General features: G+C 56.3%; 1 pseudogene; it reads left to right on the top strand.

The window, feature by feature from the left end:
- Window positions 1-11391: 11391 nt before the first annotated feature.
- Window positions 11392-11572, top strand: LOC116872906 (annotated as a pseudogene).
- The last annotated feature ends 454 nt before the right edge of the window (window positions 11573-12026 follow it).

Below are 12026 nucleotides of genomic sequence, written 5' to 3' on the forward strand. Positions count from 1 at the left end.
GCTGGTCTGAGTGCAAATTGAGGCCAGTGTTGGGTCTGAGTTTTGTCTAGAAAAGCACTATGACCAGCAGAACTTGGTGCTGAGGTCAGGGTCTCCATGTTAGGGAACGATGCAAGAGATTTGAAATGGCCCCCTACAATCGCACTGATTCCTGTAACCTGGAGGTCCCTCCTTGCCTCGAGTCCCGCTGGAGTGGCCCATTGTCCCACCTGGGAGTCCAAGTCCTGGAAACTGGAGGAGAAAATTCCTTTCCTGCCTGCACTGGGAAGAGGGAGAGTAGGTTCGGGATATCCCTTCTGCCAGGGCACCCCAAATTAATGCTGAGGAGTAAGGCAGGACCCTACACTAAGAAAACCGGGTTCTCCGCACCCTCGCTGAAACTGTCCCAAGCCCCGCTCTGCAGCATTTTGGGTCATTTTCAGTCCCCAGCAGGACAGAGGTCAGGAACAGGTGACCTGGGCTCAGCACCAGCAATGCCCAGCTGCCCCCCACAACTCCTGAACCCCCACTTTTGAGTAAATAAACGAATAAGTAAACCCCACTATCTCCGAAGATTTGTCTTTAATGAAAAGGATTCATTTGTCCAAGTTGTTTCCAAAGCCAAGGGGATCGCCCGGCTGGAGCGCATCATTCCCGACGCTTCTCAGTCCTGCAGCGGCTGGAGGAGGCTTAGCCCATCGGTCCGTCTGGAGGGGCTGGCGGGAGGGGTCGGTTTATTTGGGATTTAGGGGTTGGTTTACGCTCTTTTGTTTAGGGGGTATTGGTCGGGGCTAGGTTAAAACCAATTCAAAACGAATTCGTGAGCGTTTTCTGCCGGCATCTTCTTTCGCCCCCGACTTGGTGCGGCTCGGGCCGAGGGCAGGCTCCCCGGACCACATTCGTGTCCCGCCGCGGCGTGCCAGCTTCATTCCCGGCCGAAATTTGAAAAAGGGAAAAACGACGCTATCGACTGGAGGCCCCCGCCAGCCACGACTGGTCACCCGCAGAGGAGGAGGAGAAGGAGGAGGACGACGACGACGACGAGGATGAGGATGGCGGCGCTGGTGGCAGGGACCGGCGTCCCTCCTTTGCGCTCCCGGCTGGGGCCGCGATCGTGGCGCTGGGGCCAGCCAGCCGCCTCCCCCGAGGGGTCTCGCCGGTGCGGAGCTTGGTCCCTGCGGCTTCCGCCCCTGTTGCGCCCGGAGCTCAGCCACAGATGTCCAGCCACAATTCTCGGTTGGCCGCAGACTCGTACAAGAATTGCGTTTGGACAATCAGTGGCGAAGCCCCCGAGTTCGGGGCCCCGGTTTCCTGCGTGCGGGGTTCCGCTTGGCTCCTTAAAAGCGCCGGACCAGGAGATCTCCGGAGCTGCGCGTCCGACTACCTCGCAGACGCTCAGCGGTCGCGGCCCATCCCCGCGGTAAGGTGGACGAACAAGCACGCGGATCCCGACCCTGCGTGGGGATCCCCATCGCCCCTGGCGTGTGTCTCCTTCGATCGCGGCCCGGGGTCCCTAGAGTAGCCCGCGTTGGGTCTCCGTGCCGCCCTGAGTCGGGGGAATCTCCTCTGTCAGGCCTGGGGAACCCCAACTCCCTTCTCCCCGCCCCCAGCCTGCGCTCCCCGGGCTCGCCGGGAATCCGGAAAGCAGGGGCCCGAGGCCGGGTCTCCGAGCCCGGGGTGCGGGCTGCTGGACTCGTGGGGTCCCCGCCCCCGCCCAGCCCCGCGCACGCACCGGCTCCGGCGCTCTCCGCTTCCCTGTGGCTGAGTCGCGGCCGGGGCGCCAGCGGTAGCGGTGGCGGCGGTGGCCGGGGCGGCGGGGAGCGCTGGAATGCGCCGCCGGGTCACCTGCAGCGCCCGGGGAGCCGGGCTGGGAGCCGGCGGGCTGGCGAGGCGTAGGGCTGAACCCGAGCGGGCGCCTCTGGCGGCTCGGGGCCGGGGCGGGCTTTTAGTGGGCCGCTCCAACAATACGGGCCTGGCGCGGAGAAAGGGGCTCGGCTGCAATTGGTACTGGATTTGAATAACGCCACGGGGCCATCAATGGTCATTGTGTCGGCGGGTAATGAATCTCCGCTGTCTCTCGGGCTGGCCAGGCAGCTGCAACCTGCGCTCAGGCAGCTCTTAAAGACATAGCGTGCCCCTCCCCGGGGGCGCCCCCCTCCCCTGCACCGGCGGGACCCCTCGCCCTCCCACCCCCACCCTGCGCCCTAGACTCCCAGTGCTCTGCCTGCTCCCTAGGCCGAACCCTTTGCTCATCGCCCCCTCCCTCGTCCTGGGCCAGGCACCCGCATCTCGGTGCTGCACTCCCATGGACCTGACCCAGGCCCCCTGGCCTGCGCTGAGCTCCCCAGGAGTGCCCAGGGGACCCCAGAGGCTTTTCCAGGCCCAACCCTGGCCTCCCATCTGCAGCTATACCTGAGGGCCTCCAGAGCCCTCCTTCTTTAAGCTGCCGCCCTAGGGGCTTCTAGCTAGAGGGTGAGGGGGAACAGTCTGGAGGTCAGAGGGTCACCCCCTTAAAAGGCTCTGCTCAGGGGTAAGGGTGGAGGGCATGCAGTCCCAGCCCCCAGGCTGAAGATGCCATCTCCAGAGACCACACCCCCACTAGGGATCTGGAGACTGCCCTCTCCCCAGACCAAGGACAAGGGCTTGATTCCCAGGATACCTCCTGCAGGCTCCTGGACACCTCAGCTCGGCGTGGAGGGGGCTGGCTGGGGGGGGTGGAGGAGTAGGGGGAGGGTGAGAGGGGCGTGGATGCTATTAATGTTTATCTTGTCTCTTCCACTGGACAGACCACTGGTTCGGGAGGGTTGGGGCTCTGTCTAGGTCTGATGTGCCCCCCACCCCCAGCCCAGCCAGGTCTGGCGCAGAGAAGGTTCTGTCAGCTGGGGGAATACATACCAGTTCCTCACCCACACTGCTCAGCCCGTCTTTCCCAGGGAATCCCACACCCCGGGCCGGTAGAGTGTGGCCATTGCACCCATACATCCTGTGGTCCTCCGTCCGCCCCAGGGTTCCCCAGACCCTCAGAGGACCCCTGTCACCGCCCTGAAATCCTCTCCTCAGCCCACCTGTCCACGTGCACCCACAGGATTGCGGTCATCAGTTTGTCTGTTCTCACCAGACAAGAAGTGGATCCTACTACTCTTGCCTCTGGAGCCTAGCACAGTGCCGCCCCCCACACACCCCACCCATCACTGAGTGTCCGTTATTATCCGCTGCTGGCTTAAACGTGAATCACGTATGCCTCTTGGAGTTTCTTCCAAGAAGTTGAAAAAAAAAATGGCTTCTGGGGAGCAGTACTTGAAGTCAGGGTTTCATGGAGAGAGAACCCTGCTAACCAGGTCCCAACTCTTGGGACGAACCATCTAATAATAATAATAATAGCCACAACAAATACTTGAAGTGCCAAGAACTAAGCGCTTTGAAGGCAGTAGCCTGTGGACTGTCCTGAGAAGTGGATACTTAGCAGCCCCACTTTACAGATGAAGAAACTGAGACCAGAGGCAGTGAAGTTCGTAGCCGCTAGCCAGCAGGCGACCAAGCCAGAGCTGGAACTCACTGGCCGCTGGTTTCCAGCTTTCACTCAGCGGGGCAGAGATACTGACGGGACTTGTGGAAAGGCACACGCCAAGTGGTAGGACCCAGGAGACACCCACGTCTTAGAAATCCCGTCCCAGACTGGTCCAGTCTGACAGGAACACAACCTTGACGGAGCTGGCCAGAGTGGTCTCTGCACCCGTGCAGAACTCCCGGAACTCCCAGGGCCTCCTCCTCAGAAAGCCACATTCTACGATCTAATCTACATTTTCCACCCCCGGGGTATGTCAGAGCTATTTAAAGCCATCAGTCCTGGGCAGAGAAGGGTCAGTTGGCCTCATCCTCATCCTCAGGAAAACTGAGGAGCCAGGAAGGGTCTTATCACGCGAGTCATTGAAAAGATATTTCTAGAATGCCTACTGTGTGCTGGTGGGGATTCAGCCACGGGCAGTTCCCCCCCTAAGGCTGATCGGGGAGAGGGAAAGGGGGGAGGAGACCCCAGTCCCCCTAGAGTGGGGAGTCAGGTGAAGGTGGCGGGCCGCGGAGGCGGGCACTGTTCCAGGCAGAGGGCATGGCACGCCCCAAAGCTGACAAGCAAGAAAGAACGGGGAGAGTGGGAAGGGAAGCCATTCAGCGTGGCTGGAGCTCGGAGAGGAAGAGGAAGTGCCAGATAAAGCTGGGGTTGACCCTGCCGGGCCCTGTCGGACTCTGGGAGGATTTGTGATTTTATCCTAAACACAGTGGGGATCCTGGAGGGTCTGACACGTTCAGATTTACATTTTTAAAGGTTTGCTGAGGCTGTTGGGTCAAGAATGGGGGTGGGGCAGGGGATGGGGCAAGCTGGATGACAGGAGACCCATTGAGCTACTTACTACTGCTGTTTTGCAGGTGACAGCTGGTGGTGGCCTGGGATTAGAAGATGGCAGAGCAGGGTCGCAAACTGTGTTCTTGACAAGCAGGTGACCTCAGGAAGGTCACCTGGCAATGAATAATATTTAGTGGCTATCTGAGGTGGACTCTGTGCTGGAGGCTGGGGGGAGGGCAAAGAGAAAGATGAACCATCTGCTGTTGCTTCTCCAGAAGTATCCATCCAGGGGACAAGGGGACAAGGGGACAGGCACACAGCCAGCCAGCCAGCCCCCGTGAAAGGAGCAGGAAAACTCTCTAACTGAAATATTAGCAGAGTTATTGGAGATTATAGAAGACCAAACAGTTCATTCCAACAGGACCTGAGGAATCTTCTGGAAGAGGCAGCATTACCTTGGGCAAGTGAATACCAATAGACTGAACTCAACTCTAGTTATGACCTCTGTGAAATGGGGCCATTAGGCCTGTCTTGCCTCCTTAGAGACGGTTGTGGTGTTGGGAGGATCCAAACATACCTGGCATTTGCTCACAGTAAGATTTTATCACTGCCTTCTAACACACACACACCCACGCACACGCACACACATGGATATTAGTTCAGGCTCAGCATTCAGCTGCTGTAACTTCTGCTCTACCTTCTGCCTTATTAAGACCAACATAGGGGCGCGTGTGTGCCTCAGTCTGTTGGGCGTCTGCCTTCGGCTTAGGTCGTGATCCCAGAGTCCTGGGATCAAGCCCGTGTCGGGCTCCCTACTTGGCAGGGAGTCTGCTTCTCCCTCTTTCTCTCCCTCTCCCTCTGTGTGCTCACTTGCTCTGTCTCTCAAATAAATAAATAAAATCTAAAAAATTAAAAAAAAAAAAGTCCAGCACTTCAGGAAGGAGGTGACAAAGTTGTCCACACTGCCCATTAAGACTGCTCTATGCCCCAGAACTGTCATTGTACCAAACACTGTGCCCAGGACAGAGGACATGCTCAGTAAACACCTGTTGAAGGAATGACTGAATGGGCGGGTGCCTCACTGGAGTAATAATTAGATGAATAGGTGGATGGACTGACGGATGAAAAAAACAGGTGTTGGGACACACTTGGGATGAAAGACGACTAGAGCGCCTGAATGCGTGATATAGCCAATCAGCTGAGGTTCTAGACACAAAGCAGCACACGTTGCTGGGAGTGGGCACAGTGAAGGAGGCCAGAAGAGACTTCCCGAGGCAGCCTGGCCTCTGTGCTTCAGAAATAGGCCCAAGACATGGAGCAGGGCAGACAAGTGCCCAGAGACCCGGCTAGGGGCGCGGGAGTCAGGTGGTAGCTCTGGGCACGATATTTCCAACCCTGGAGTCCTGTCCCCGAATGCTGCTATCAATCCCTGTTTCAGGGTGGCCTGGGAGGGACTAAAGAGCCCTGTCCCAGGTCATCGTGCCTCCCCAGGCCAGGCCCTGCCGGTGCAGAGAGTTCTCTAAGAGCAGAAGAGTGGCGGGGCTCCTTACATGCTGGTAACCGAGTGGGCTGCCTTCATAAATGAATTGCCAACCTGGCATGTCCCCATTCGCAGAAGATAACGAAGCCAGGCCTTTGTCCCCACCCAGAGGGGACCCTAAGAACCCCTGCACCCTGCATAGCATGTTCTAGTTTATAAAAGATAATGTTCCTGGCTGGCTCGGTAGGTAGAGCATGTGACTCTTGATCGCGGGGTCGTGAGTTCAAACCCGATGTTGGGTGTAGAGCTTTCTTAAAAAAGTTCCTCTTCAGGAGATGGTGACAGGACAAGGAAGCTTTCCCAATGAAAGTAACCTCCACCCACCTGGGGTGCTTCATCCCATCACCTGTGCTCTCGTCTTCATCACACATATCGCTCTGTAAGCCTCTCCTCACCCGCTGTCTTATTTGCCCGCTAGCATGTGTGCCTTTTTCGAGCAGGGATCACGTCCTGTTCATTGCTCTGTCCCTGGCACCTAGAGCAATGTCGGAGTCTTAGAAAGTGCTAAACTTTATTAAATATCCCAGTAAAGGGATAACTAGATGCATGGATCATTGTAAGCCAGTCAACAACCACTATACGTCAGCACAGGTGCTGGGCAGAACACTTTTTAGGATCCCTACGGCTTTGTGAGAAATACCCATTTTACAGATCAGAAACTTGAGGCCCGGAGAGAGGAAGCCACCTCCCCCAGATAGAGAGCTACTGAGCAGCAGAGCCGAATTTTAGACCCGAGTCTGTCTAACAGCAAAGCCCACGTTGTTCACCCTGATACCTGGTACTCAGTTGCTCCAGCGCCCAGTGAGCTTGGGGCTATTGGAAGAGGACTGGGACATATTGTCTGATTCCATTTATAGAAATATCCAGAACAGGCAAATCTATAGAGACAGAAAGCAGATTAGTGGTTGCCTAGGATGGGAAGCAGGGGGAGTTGTGGGGGGAGGGGGAAGGAAGGCTAACGGTCACAGGGATTCTTCTGGGGATGACATGGATATCCTAAATTGATTGAGCTGATGGTTGCGCAACTCTGTGAACATACTAGAAACCATTAAATTGTACATTTTAAACTTTTTTTTTAGGATTTTATTTATTTATTTGACAGAGATCACAAGTAAGCAGAGAGGCAGGCAAAGAGAGAGGAGGAAGCAGGATCCCTGCCGAGCAGAGATCCCGATGCAGGGCTCTATTCCAGGACCCTGGGATCATGACCTGAGCCAAAGGCAGAGGCTTTAACCCACTGAGCCACCCAGGTGCCCCTAAATTGTACATTTTATCTGGGCGATCACATGGTGTATACCTCAGGAAAGTTGCTGTTAGAGTGGGGTAGGGGCGCCTAGGTGGCTCCGTCAGTGGAGCTTCTGACTCTTGGTTTCAGCTCAGGTCAAGTTCTCATCAATCTTGAGATCGAGCCCCACGTGAGGCTCCTGCACGCAACAGGGAATCTGCTTGAGATTCTCTCTCCCCCTCCCTCTGTTCCTCCCCCACTTGCACTTGAGCGCGCTTGCGGGCTCTCTCTCTCTTTCTAAAATAAAGAATTGAGAGTAGAGAGGAGGAGGATGGGCAAAATGGGTGAAGGGGTGTGGGAGGTATGAGCTTCCAGTTACGTTACGAATGAGTAAGTTGTGGGAATGAAAGGCACAACCTAGGGAACACGGTCTATGATACTATAATAGTGTTGCATGGCGACAGATGGTGACTGCCCTTGCGGTGGGCGCAGCATAACTATGAGAGTGGAATCACCCTGTTGTACACCTGAAACTAATGTCACAACTAAAAAAACGTTTTTTATAAAAAAGAGTTAGGGGGGAAGGGCACCTGACTGGCTCGGTGGTCCGGAGACCATGCAACTCTTGATCTTGGGGTCGTGAATTCGAGCCCCACGTTGGGCATAGATCTGACTTGAAAAAAAGAAATAAAAAAGGAGTTGGGGCTGAAGTGTCTTACTGTCATTTACCGGCTTGCTTGGCAAGTCACTTCCCATCTCTCTGAGCATCGGTTTCCTAACCAGTAAAACGGGAAAAATAAATGTCTCTTGGGATCTCGGGATTGACGTGAACATTAAATGAGATAATAGTACACGTCATTATTCCCATTTTGTCGAGGAGAAAACTTAGACCCTGAGGTGGGAAGTGACTTAGCCTGAAAATAGAGCTGGAGGGTGACAGGTGAGGGACTCACGGGGGAGGGGAGACTTGGGGAGGGGCTGGGGCTAGGGCTGCTTCTTTCAACCTTACGTAGACTGGACCCCTGTGTGTGGACCTGCCCATCGCACCATTCCCTTCCATTCTCCACCTTCTCTGGGGCTCTGAGTCTCCCCACTGTCCAAGCCCAGAGCACACCAAGGTAGTGAGGTTCCCCCCAGAATACGGGACGCCCTCTCCCCAGCCCCCACCCTGCTCCCCTCCTGGGGCCGTGATACTGTCTTGCTTTTGCTTGTAATAAAGAAAATATCTCAGCTACCCTTCTACAGTTGCTTGGCAACCCCAAAGGGGGGTTGGGGGGAGCCAAGGGGAGGAGGGAAGGGGGAGGACTCTGGAGCCAATCTGGAGACAAAGAGTAGGATTTCGGTGACATGGAGCCAGTTCTTAGTGCTAACCTGGCCTGGCCTGGGAGGCGGGTGGGGAGGGGGCTTCCTCCCACCCCAGCGGCTCACACCAATAAATATGCATTAGGGAAGTGGGCAGAGTTTTTCCCACAGACCTGAAAGGCCACAGCTGACCTTTCTACCCTCTTTATGTACCAACGTGACAGTCAGAGAGAGCAAAGAGCAGGACCCCCTGAGATGCCTCCCCCATGGCCTTCTGACTTGGGGAAACTTTTCACCCTCCTCCTTCCCTTGGCCTCAGACCAGGTCACAGCCTCACCCAGGCCCCTGTCCCAAGGATTTCAGGTGGGAGTCAGGAGTGCCCAGCCTCAGGGGCGGCCTCAGGCCCTTTCAGTGCCTTGGGACAGAGAGCCAGGCATGAGGCCCTGCAAAGGCGCTTCCTGCCTCCTGGGTCAGTCTCTGCCTGTGGCTCCCCATACTATGCTCCTCCCCACCCCACCCCACCTCTCCTGGGGCCGCCTCCCTGAGGAGCCCCTTTTTCTGATTCTCTGCCAGTCCCTTCTGTGGCGCTCTGTTCCCCTTCTCTTTCCCAGCATCCCTTCATGCCTCTCTTTTCCCACCACTCCCTTCTCTCTTTCCCTCTTTCCCTCTTCTCCTTTGGGGTGGGCCTTTTCTTCCCCAGCCCCCCTACTTCTGCAATGCCCCCTCCGAAAACTATGAAGTCCTGGGAGATGCCATTTCCCTGAAGTGAAGATGGCATTGGGGGGGGACATTTTGCAAAGGAGGGAGTGTGGGGGTGGTGATCTCTCCCTGGTGCCCTGGCTTGCTGGCCGCTGGCCGGGGGTGGAGAAAGTCTGCTCTGAATGGAGTCAGTGTAGAGAGAGGAAAAGCAAACACCTCAGCCTGGGCCATGCTGGCCCCATTTCGGGGTGGGGGGGTCACGATGGGGTAGGGGCCTGGGCTCATCTCAGTCTCTCCCAGATCAGCCCTCTCCTGGCTCCTGAGGGTCCTGGCTTCCTGGACCCCTGGCCCACAGCATCCACAAAGGAGTGGGTTTAGGGGCTGCAGACAAGCCCTCTAGGACACAGGAGACGCCTCCCCCCCAATCTTTCCCTGCCCCACTGCCCCACCTCCAGCCAGTGCCCTTCCTCCCAGGCAGATGCCAGGAAAATCTGTGCCTGGGAAGGACGGTCTGTCACCTGAGGGCCTGCTTGACCAGCCCTTCCAGCAGCGGGAACTGGGGGGTAAGTCACCTTGTGCCAGAGATGGTCCCAGCAGTGCCATCTATGTCCCGGGCTGAAGGGACCCCAAGATGCTCTGCCCAGGTGAGTTCTCCTCTGGCCCCACAGCCAGACAGTGAGGGAGGGGGAAGCTGGAACCACCCCTCAAACCCCAAGAATCTGTGACATTTTCTGCTGGGCTGTCTCACCCTCTGTGAGGCTTGTGTCGCTGGGACTTGGGCGAGGGGAGTTACAGGGAAGGGTGGCTTGAGAAGCTGGAGGTGAGGTCTGAGGTTGAGGGGAGAGAGCAGGGGCTGGAGTCTACTCCTGGGCTCCAAGCCAATTTTCTGATTAGACTTGTGGAATCAGGGGCACCAGGGTGGCTCAGTGGGTTAAAGCCTCTGCCTTCGGCTCAGGTCATGATCCCAGGGTCCTCTGCAGGGAGCCTGCTTCCTCCTCTCTCTGCCTGCCTCTCTGCCTACTTGTGATCTTTGTCTGTCAAATAAATAAATAAATCTTAAAAAAAAAAAAAAAAAAGACTTGTGGAATCAGAGAGGCTCCTGGGATGGTCTCCCTTGAACACTTTGGATTCTAAAAGACTCTTGGAACGAGCTCAGAGAGGGGCAGCAACTCATCCTGGGTGACACAGCAGGTTGGCGGAGCTGAGCCTCAGACCCACCAGGCTCCCCTTCCAGGCTGAGGGCAGTACTGTTGGCTCAGTGGACACCATGCTTGGCCACCTCTTCTTCACTTTCCACATAGAGTTTGGGCCCTCTGCATTTAACGGGTGTAGAGTGGCAGACTCGGAACAGGACCTCCCAGGGCCCCCTTCCCTTTCTGTCCCCTCCCAGGGTGGGGCACCTTGCCCAGGGCTGGGCAACCGTGCCATAATCTTCTCTGACTGCCCCCTGGGAAGCCAGGGTTGGCCTCTGCCTGACAGGTGCCAGAGAACAGGGCCCCCCTTGCTCTGGGTGTCCGACCATCAGACCCTCCTCCTGTAATCAAAACACAGCCATTTCCTGGAAAGGAGGGTCAACAGCGGGCTGCATGCTACCAAGCCCTAGCAGTGCCCGCCTTGAGGCGTCCTGGCCATTGGACTTGGCTACGCAGATCTTGCTGAATAGAAACGGGCATCCCTCGCTGTGTCTGGTGCCATTCGAAGACCTGTGTAGCTCGCTAAATAGCACGCTCCTACAGGGTGAGTCCAGCTTTACGGGTGGGGAAACTGAGGCATGGAGTGTTGCAGGAAGTTGACCACCATGGACCTACTACCAGGAAAAATCAGAGCTGGGATTGGAACCCATAGCCTGGCTGCAGAGCCAGGAGCCTGTAGATGTTCCGGCCTGCTTCTAATTCTTAGGAGGTCTCCGCTAGAGGTCATTTCGACCAATCCCCTGCATCTGGGTGTCTGCCCAGGCCAACCTCTGTTCACAGACAAGAATCAATCTCGTTTTTTAAAAGCACCTGCTCCAAGGGTGGAACTCCCCCTGGGGGTAATCAGACATTTATTTATTCATAGCCTTCTGGCCTGGAGGAGAGGCCCTCCCACCCAGAACTCCCCAGGGTCCAGCTGCCTCGTTGTCTCCTCGCGGCAGTGTAATCAGAAGTGAGCCAGCCCTGTCCTGTGTCTCAGCCCCACGGACTCCAAGCTGTGTGGCCCTGGACAAGTGACTCAACTTCTCTGAGCCTCAGTTACCAACTGTCCGCTGGTGTTGCGATGCGCCTGCTTTGTGAGGTTGCTGAGAAGGAAATGATCCAAGGGGAGGACAAGACTGTCTTTTCAGGGATCGTTTCTATAGTTTCTTACTAGAGAAGTTTCTCAGAAACCGCGAGGAAGATGCAGTGTTCCCTCCCGAGTGGGAAGCCAGCTCTGCAATGGCCATTTGTCATCCATAATTGTCCTTCTCTTCCTTTGGGAGAGCAAGAGGGAGAGGGTGGCACGGAGTGGTCTATGTCATTAAAAAAAAAAATAGAAAAGGGGGATGAAGGCCAGAAGGGGGTCAGTGATTATAGTGCCTGGCATCTGGGAAGTGCCCAGAACTGAAGGGGTCAATACTTCTCCCTATCACCATGTTGCCATCATCATCATCAACGTCATGGAAATCCCTCTCCTTGCAAGATCAGAACCTCATGCTTTGGGCCTTCTAGTGTATAGCCTCCTTATTACAGATAGGGAAACTGAGGCCCAGAGTGGGGAAACACTGGCCCAGGGTCATGTGTCAAATTGGTGGCAGAGCAGGAAGCAGCGCTCAGCCCCCGCCCCGCTGCCCCCGGGTCCCCCGTGAGATCCCCCGTGAGATCCCCATCCCTTCTCCTTGGCTCCCTCCCCGCTCAGGTCCTCGTCTGGGGAGCTCAGGGTCGGGGGGCCCTGGCACCCAGTCCCGCCCAGGCAGAGCCAGGGAG

This window comes from Lontra canadensis, unplaced genomic scaffold (assembly GCF_010015895.1).
Source record: "Lontra canadensis isolate GAN:19392208 unplaced genomic scaffold, GSC_riverotter_1.0 scaffold30, whole genome shotgun sequence".
Taxonomy (NCBI): Eukaryota; Metazoa; Chordata; class Mammalia; order Carnivora; family Mustelidae; genus Lontra; species Lontra canadensis.